The sequence below is a fragment of the Bombus vosnesenskii genome, unplaced genomic scaffold, assembly GCF_011952255.1.
Source record: "Bombus vosnesenskii isolate JDL3184/JDL3185 unplaced genomic scaffold, Bvos_JDL3184-5_v1.1 scf7180000013605, whole genome shotgun sequence".
Lineage (NCBI taxonomy): Eukaryota > Metazoa > Arthropoda > Insecta > Hymenoptera > Apidae > Bombus > Bombus vosnesenskii.
Window position 1 is genome coordinate 298,023 of NW_022883144.1, and position 9,243 is coordinate 307,265.

At 37.9% G+C, this 9,243-nt stretch overlaps 1 protein-coding gene across 6 annotated transcripts in view; it reads right to left on the bottom strand.

Moving 5' to 3' along the window:
• The window catches only part of LOC117238733 (A disintegrin and metalloproteinase with thrombospondin motifs 4), a 90,501-nt gene extending 84,351 nt beyond the window's left edge, over positions 1-6,150 (bottom strand). For 2 of the 6 annotated variants that reach the window (XM_033503879.1, XM_033503884.1), the window contains exons 1-2: positions 5,671-6,150; positions 3,631-3,957 (exon numbers count right to left, since the gene is read on the bottom strand). The gene's annotated coding sequence lies outside the window, so the exon portion shown is untranslated. Of the gene's footprint in view, positions 1-3,630; positions 4,312-5,189; positions 5,209-5,293; positions 5,313-5,670 lie in introns of those variants that run through there. The other 4 variants (XM_033503883.1, XM_033503881.1, XM_033503882.1 and 1 more) reach the window with 4 other exon arrangements.
• Positions 6,151-9,243: the final 3,093 nt, after the last annotated feature.

The following is a 9,243-nucleotide window of genomic DNA, read 5'->3' on the forward strand; positions in this document are numbered from 1 at the left end:
TCTTTTAAAATTTCTATTTTAAAAATGTTAAATAACAAAAATTAAATTTCATATCTCACATAATCTAAATATTTCATTTTTCCGGAGAACGCAGGTTCGATTTTCCCGTTAAATAACAGAAATTAAATTTCAAATGTAAATGAAAATACGAGCTTTCCGCTAAAGGAAACATATATTAATATATTACGATTATATACGATAGAAAGTAAAAATTAAAGCAAATAGAATAGTTAAAAGTGACTCTACATCAGATGTTAAATTATTCATTGAAATAGAATTTGAACTTCACGCTTCAAAATTCGATTAAATCGTTAGAATTGGTAGAATAAATTAATACGAGAGGGAACTCTCAATGAAGCTATTTCAAAATAGAAGAAACTAACAAGTATTACTATTAACTTTAATCAAACGTATTATGGTTGGAATCGCTGATCAATTAAATCTAATTTGATTCTTACATGGTATTTCAACATACTCTGAATTTTATGCAAACCGATACACGCCCAAATTGCTTGTATTACTTCGAAGCTAATGTAAATTCTGGTTTTATTAAGCTCATGAAAATCCAATCTATGTACACATCGTCTAATTAATTAGCTTCTTTTGTAGTTTCGGAAACCGATGCTCAATTCCTCGTATGTTCGAACAACGTTACGCATTTCGCTTCCTATAATATACTTCCCCTCTTACGAAACCGCGTTTATTTAACGAAAAGGAACGGTAATATGAAGGAAGAAATCTTAATTTAACCGCACTATCGACTTCGTGTTCGAGATACGGGTTCGACGCGTGCATAACTCGCATTTTCGAAACGAAAAACCAAGCTAATATATTCCATTGGCACGATAGTTTGGTAAACACGCTCTCATTGATACCGAAAACAACGACCGTGTTTCTAGAATGTTTAATCGGTCGAACATGCAGCCTACAATTAAGGAGTAGAAATGGAAAGAAACTGGGGCAAAGAAGTGGAAGTCCACTGCAAGAAAAGTAGCACGAAATTAGCGCTATCAAAAATTTTGACATTTACCCTCAATAAATAGCGTTAAATTACAGTCGTAGTGATTGCAGTTATAATAGTAATAGCTGTATCATATGTATAATAATTGGATTGCGGATGTTTCCGCAAACTCGTATTTTTATAAACCTAATTAGAAAAAATAAGTAAAAATTATGGAAGCTAAGTAAAAATTTAGTTCATTCGCTGAATGTTACGCTAAGTAATATACGTCGTACTTCGGATATTTTATATAGTTTTGTATACGTTACATGTTACGCGCATTTTATGCGATTTTGCGATTCTAAATTTCCTATGAATGTATAAAAATCCGTAGTGTAATAATAATTGCTTATACAGTGATGAACAAAAGTACGATGAGCTGTATTTTCGCACGGACGAGCTCTTTTGTAAAATTTTTGTTCGAACTTGTAAAAAATACCATTCTTAAATAATTATATATTATCTAGAATGGAAATTTATTAAGTATATACTTATACATATATTCTATTTTATCTATAATATTATATATAAATTTCATTTTACAAATACCCGTATAACGAGAAGTGCTTTTTTAAACATTTTCAATTGATTTAATCTTTGACCGCATTTTCAAAAATGGTTCCACGCTTTCGTAACACAAAACAAACCACAAATATGTAACAATCTTTCCAAATCTCTTGCTAGAACCACTTTAAGAATCATAGGCACGAGTATGCAAATGACGAATGTTCGTGTTACAACTTAGGATTATGATTAGTGTCATGTGTCAGTTTCACCGACAACGATGTTAGGTTTTAGCAATTAGGATCGCAGTCAGGACAGACGTGATTCACTTGTTACTCGCTCGGCATTTCAATAAAACTCATAAGTGCGCGGTCGTTCAATGTTTATGTAAATGAACAGATTTACGTAATACCGGGTTATCAATGCTTTTAACCTTCTCTAATTGTTCCTCCAGCGAATCGGAAGTCGTTTCCTCGATGCAGCATGATCCTTAGCCAACTAATCGATTGGACGCGTTTCACGTGAATAATTGCTTTGTTATGGTTGTTTACAGCGCGGCGAAAAAGGTAAGTCGAGGATCGTTAATTGAAAGCAAATAACCAAAGTAGAGGAAATGTAAACTGGCTGGTCGAAATAACAATAAAGCGAGAAAGTAATTTATCCATAAGACGAGGTAGCTGAGAAAGTTTTGCCGGTTTATCTATTATTTATAGATATCGTTGCCTCTTTAAATAAATTACGAACTTACGTAAACGCTAAATCTACATAACAACTGCGCTACGTATATTATTTCAATAAGAGGAAACTAAAAATATAAAATCGTGTACGAACGTTTTTAAATTCTTGAAACATATTAAATTATCTAATTTCATCCGTAACATATATAATGTTAGTGTAACTAATATGATTGATAATGATCCTTACAAGTTGATGCAACGATAAAAAAAAATTAAATTAAAATATCTAAAAAGTGATGGCTTTTCGTTTATTTTATGCCAAATATCGACGTATATGGTGATGAAGTTATAAATGAAAAAGCATAGCATAATTTCGCTTGAAAATCAAGCACAATTAAATAGCCGAATATTTATACACGAGGATCATGTCAAACTGGCTATTGATGACTTCATAAGAACAGACAATTCTCTGCACGATGTATTAATCAGGTAAGAAATAAAATTAAGGGGACAATACTTAATTACATAGAAAAAAAGATGAAAATATTAAAAACACTTGTTTTATCTCTATTGGTACGTAAAATCGACAAAACTTTTTCATTTCATAATCTGTTCGAATTAAAAGTGAAACCGTGAATAATAGCTGAACGTTAAAGGTTTTATATTTATGCGGAGACTGGTAATTTTACCATTTTTGTTACTGACGCTTCACTTTGGTTCGTCTTATCGCGTTCTAAGCGTACGTGCACGAACATTATGCTGCAATTTGATATATATTCTCCGCTATAAACTAGAGATTTACGAGCGTAATGTTAGAAATTGATCGAATTGAATCTCGTTTGCAAATCATTCCCGACTATAACGTTACCTATTACGTGCCATATTTTTGCCTTGACAGAGTGTACTATTGCTATATTAGGAAACTTTCCATCATCTTCTGGCTATTATTGCATACAAGTTGAAGAAAGATGGATATTAGTCAAATGGCGTATTAATTATGTACAAAACGAGCATAATATGTAAAATTACAAAAAAAAAGGCATTCATGATATAATATACCTTATAATATTTAATATGTAGATGAAGCAAATCTCTGCTTAGATCCACTTCTTCAAACATGCTTATAAAATTATTAATTTGCATAAACATCGATAGTCTAACTATAATGAAAGCACTTAGAGTAGATTAATATTCAAATTTCACAAGCAAATTTATACGATTCACAGACTAATGCATAAAATGTCTTCTCTCTAAAGTGTCTCTTCAGACACCAGTAACGCTTATAATCATCTCGTCACGACTGAATCCAAAAGTGAATATAAAAAACGAACAATACAAATACAAAATAAACATATTTATCTATGAATAATCAGGAATGATCGTGAAATTCGGTATATTGAAGATACAAAAGTCAAAAAAATCATGGTAAAAAATTCATTCAGGACTTACGTCATTTATGGTCGACAGGCTTGGAACTGCGTCGATCGAGTGCACGATATTCCAGAACCCTCATGTTTCCATCATCGCGGCTGTCGAAGATCTTCGGTGTCGTCACGACGACGGAACCACGAAGAAGGTAATTCAACCCCACGTATCAACGACGTAAAAAATCAAATTTGCTACTATACGGATCGAGGGTGAACCGCGTCTCGATCTTCCCTCAGCTGCCGTCGAATCAAAGGACTTTACTTCCGGCGAGACTCCGGTGCGCACCAATTTCCTGATCACTGCACATCAACACACTGCCGGATCCTTTTCGACGCTCGTTTCCTCTGCCTTTGTATTTTTACGTTCGCGAATGCAATGGAAAAAAAGCAAATTTCAGTAAAAAAAAAAGGAAAAAAAGAAACGTGCGCGAGTGAAGACGCGTCTCTTCGTCAGTTTCGATACGAAAAAACTTGTCTTCCCGATTACGCAAACGCGGCAAACGGGCCAAAAATAAAAGTCGCACGCCGAAAACCGGAGAAAACAATGTCTCACGTGCGTCGCGCGCGGAGATTCGCAGCTGACTGCGCTACTATGGTTCGTTATGTCCCCTTCAATAGCAGGTAGCTGCCACCGCCGATTTGACGAAGTACGAGGACGCCTAGGTAAACAAAACGCGGGCTTGAAATGGAAGATATTACAAAGTGAAAACGATCGAGGCTTTGTACTGTGATCAAGTTTACGGGCAATTCTTTCGAAGTTGTTGATATCGATGGATTTTTTCCTACAGCACTACACTGAGATACTTTTTAATTTTATATTGAAAGTTTGAATCAATATGAAGAATGGTTAAGTTCTAATCTTATTCGAGATTTGAAAAATTCTATGCAACATTGCATTAAAGATTTATTGTTATAATACTTGTACTAACTCGTTAAAGGTAAGAGATAGAGCATGATGTGAGAAATTAGGAATAAATGGTTTTTCTTAGATATAAAATTAGATTTTCTTTAACACGAGTTCGAAAGTGATAAACATGAACTAACATTGAACTAATTTTGAAGCCTGACATTAATTAATCAAATCATAACGAATGATTAATCTATCATCGAAATCAGCTTGCATTACTATTTTTGTAGTAAAAGGTACAATGTGTTATCGTTAAAGAACGATTGATCTGAAAATGTAACGTTTTCAAACGACGTTCGAATAAAAATGTAAATATTTTGTTTTTTTTAATTTTAATTTCATAAATTTTCGAAATATTAAACAACATAGATTTTTTAAATTTATCTTAACAAAAATATCTCAATCGTACATGAAAAAATAGTGTCATTTATATAGATACTAATAACAGATAATAATTATAAAATAATTAAGATAACATTCTACTGCTTCCACCAAAAAAAATTAATCCCTTTTCATCGTTTGAATGTGTTCAAATGACGAAATTAATGATGATAGCTTAATCTATGTATACTACTACTAGAACTATTTGATCATAATTTGTAGAAGGCTACAAAAAATATCATTAAATTCAAGCACGACAAATATACTCTAGCAACAGACCAAAAAGAAGAAACCTGTCTATTGCCACCGCGAATTACGTTTGGCAATGGCTGCGAAACAGCCGCTTCCTGACACTAAGGTAAGCCTGTGAATCCTATAAGGCCGTGAACGCGTTCACCTTTCAAGTTTCTTATTAACTGTTTTCACCGACCGGTATCTTCAAACGGAGAACACGAAATCGACTACTGTCGACAGGAGCAGAAAGACGAGTCGCCTAGCTGTCTATCTCTTTATCGACCGTGTCTGACACGCACACAGTGCCACTGTCGTTAAATGAAACGTTTACGTCAATAGGTTAAACGACAAAAGCTACAAGAGCAACTTGGCAAAGCACACGATTCTTTTCTCCAGTTTTTCAGCATTGCCCGCGGAAAGCAAGCTCGCGCCTGGGTATCTGGCACAAGTGCATGTATCCCGTGCACGTACGGAAGACGTGCACTTTCGCTGTCGATTCGATATTCTCTCTTTCTCGATCTCCGCAGAGAGTGTCCTTACGCGATATACAAGTATCCTGCGACACGGCTAATCTGTCGTTCTCTATCCCTTTTCCACTCTTGCTCTCATGGGACGAAAATTTTGCGCGCGACGAAATAAATTCTTTCAATTTTTGTATTCAAAGACAACGAAGGAGACGGGCGATGAAAAAGTCTCGGCAAGCAATTAGATTGCTAGAGACGCGCGTGTCACGCGTTTCCTTCTCCTCTCGTGCGGGACGTTTCCACGGTGCTCGAATCCACGGTCATCTCTTTCCGTCGACGATACCGTTTTCGTTAATTCGCCCCGTTAGGATGCGGATAACGGATAACGGTCGCGCGGCAATGATGGTCGAAAGTCGGCAAAGACCCAAGATCCCGCTTCTCGAGGAGACCGTGATGGACCGACGACGAAACGGAGAGGAGAGGCCGGCGAAAGAGCACACACCGCGGATTGGAAATTAATGCGAATGCGCGAGCGGACTCGGTCTAACTGCGGTAGACGATACCCGTCGACGTCGGTAGCAAAAGCAGAAGGTGGGGAAACGACCCAGGGACTGGGGACTACTCGCCACTGCTGGCGATTGTGATTGTTAGCGCACGGTTGTTCGGTGCGTGCACACCGTCGAGACCAGAAGAGAAGGTTGCTCTCCTCGCCTCGGGTCGGTACGTTACTGGCCGACCTGGCTCGTTTCAAAATCGGGAAAGTCGCCGTGATCCAGGAGGGGCTGTCCTTCTTGAGCTGTATCCCCTTTCAACGCTATCGATATCGGTGGAGACCGGTGGACTCTAACGATCACGCTCGATCGCCGTTTCCTCCGGCGTCGATTACGCTTGACGTCTCCTTCGTCCCGAGCAGCTAGATCCTCTCCTTAACTGGCCATTCGTTAGACGAATTCTTTTTGCGGGAACCAGCTAATTTTCTACAATCGATTGGCTCTGTTAGAATTAATTAGGATAGGGAGAGAGAGAGAGAGAGAGGAAAAGAGAGAGAGAAGAAACCATACATATGCACGGAGAAAGTACCCGGAGTACCTAAGATAGTCGAGGATGGTGGACGTTTATACTTGTTTCGAGTTACTCCGACGTGATTTACGGTTTATGATCGAAGATGTTTTTTCGCGCTTCCAGGAACGACGTTTGCCACATTTTAATATTCATGGTGTTACGCAAATTTACCGATTGGTGAACGGTTCCGAGAACAGAAATTCGTCGACAAATTTTCTTTCTGATCTTCTGTTCTGAACAGTACGTTGTATCGTCGGGAGTAAAGATTTCTAAGGCAGTAGCATTCGTTCGCGCCAGTTTAAAAAGAGTATGGTTTCGCGTTTGGCAATTTAATATTTGGAGATGTCCGGAATAAAACGATCTCTTCCTTCTTTTTTCGTTGGCGGAGACTAAATTAAGATGAGTATCAGTATTTAAATACAAAGTGAACAGTTTTAGGAGCTATTATAAATTGGTATTTTATTAGCAACAAATTTATTAGCAACTCTATTACTTATATAGAGAAGAATATTATTATTGGAAACTCGAGATTATTTTCCAATATTTCCATTTTTTAATGTATTATATAACTTTCTTACCTTCTCCAAATATTCCTCTTTCAAGAACAGGAATAAAATATTTAGCTATCTTCAATCACTTCTATATCTATAAAATTTATTAAACAATTAACTCAATTACCAGTCACTCTCCATTCCCACGATACATTTCCGACTAGATCCTCCCTCGCAAGGACGAGTCACGCCGGTCGACGTCTTGTTCTCCGAGAGGAAACGATTGCGGGAACGAAATTGCAGACTACACGGCCGGAAGCGTGTCTACACTTCGCGTGACTTGTCCGAACCAAATCTCGAGGCTCTTGACTCTTGACGGATGTAACATCTAACCATTCTGCGATCCAGAACTAAAAAACATATCTTCCGCTGAACTGAAATGTAAAATACGAGAGGAAGGAAAAGGAAACAAAAAGGGATGACGGGTCTCGTCAGAGCGAGAGACAAAGAACACAGTAGAAGGGAAACGCTCGAGGCTCTTGATTAGAAGCGATCGTTTTCCGGTTTTCCGTTTGCGAGCCACAGCTGCCTGGCTGCCCCTGCCTTTTCCTTCCTGCTCGCTCTTTCGCCGTGCCGCTGACTCGCCTCGCGAGAGGGAAAGTATTTTATACCACGCTTGGCTTGGCAAGAGAAAGGGGACACGGTTCGCTCCTAATTTCTGTTTTAACTCGGTGAACCTATATATCCTCTCGGTGGCCGAGAGCGTGTAACTCGACGCCAGCTACACTTCGAGACTACATATACTATGTTAGTATGTATATCTGTATGTAAGTAGGCATGCGAGGATTCTTAAGAATACATTACACGTTGGTACACGGTGGTCCAGCGTGTACAGCGGCATTATTATCGTTCGTACGGTCTCGTAATCTCTTCGAGTATGAGATACAACGAAGGCAAAAGAAAGAGAAGAAAGGAAGGTTCGCGCGAGCGCGTGCTCGACGAAGAGGCAGGCACACTCTGCCTCGCTGGCGGTGAGACGAGGATGCAGCCTCTTGGCTAAAAGTGAAATCGTCTGTAGAACGTACTTGTATCATAGTCGTTATTATATGTTATGCCAGGCTTCGGAGGAGGACTTGAAACCGCGATTACAGCAGCTGCACACCGGAACAAGCCGTACGGTGCGCGCGTGCGAGACCGGATATCACAGTTAGACGTCCGTCCACAACGAAAAACTCACGGAGACGGCTGTGGTTTAAGAGCTGTTGGCTTGTTCGTTCGACGAAACTCCACGCGAAAATAGTAATTATTTATCCGTGAACGGGACTGATTCCATAGGGAAATCCGCATATTGTTTCCAGCCGGTTGGCGGGTAAACATGAAGCGCGGTTATACCTGTGTTAATTACGAAAGTGAAAGTGTGGGTCATTCACGATACACGTTGGTGCTGTATTTATACATATGAAATAAAAAGAAATCTCGGAGCCTCTTCTTTCTGTTCCTTTTACGTAATTGATCTTGATATTGTTTCTGCGCTCCTTGATTATCCACGTACCGAAACCAAGCACGTTGTATGCGCCTGATTTATGTCGTATATCTACTACAGTCCCTAAAATCAATTTTCGATATAACATTTCGTGTAATTAATTTTAATCGATCGTAAGAAATTTTTGGCACATTTTAATCTGATTAGTTTTCAATAATGTATTGCTTCAGGAAATATTTATGCGAAGAAAATGTAGGGAATAAAAATGAAATAAAATAGCAGGGACAACCTTGACAACTTACAAAATCCATTGTTTTAATATTGTTCTCAATACACAAGACTATTCGATACTCCAAGTTTCTTAAATCTACACATCTATATGTTTAGTCTAGATTTCTTTCTAGAAATATAGTTTCCTGTTGTATCTTCAAATCATTAAATCTGAATTTTTTGCATCATGTAACTACTTACCACTTAAAAATCTATTGACTAATGTTACTCCATCTGTAACAATATCATGCACCAATATCTCGACAGAATGAAATACTATTAGCTACACAAAAAGTTGTTCCGCCATGTTGACGTCTGTGACAAATGTTTTTTGCAATCTATC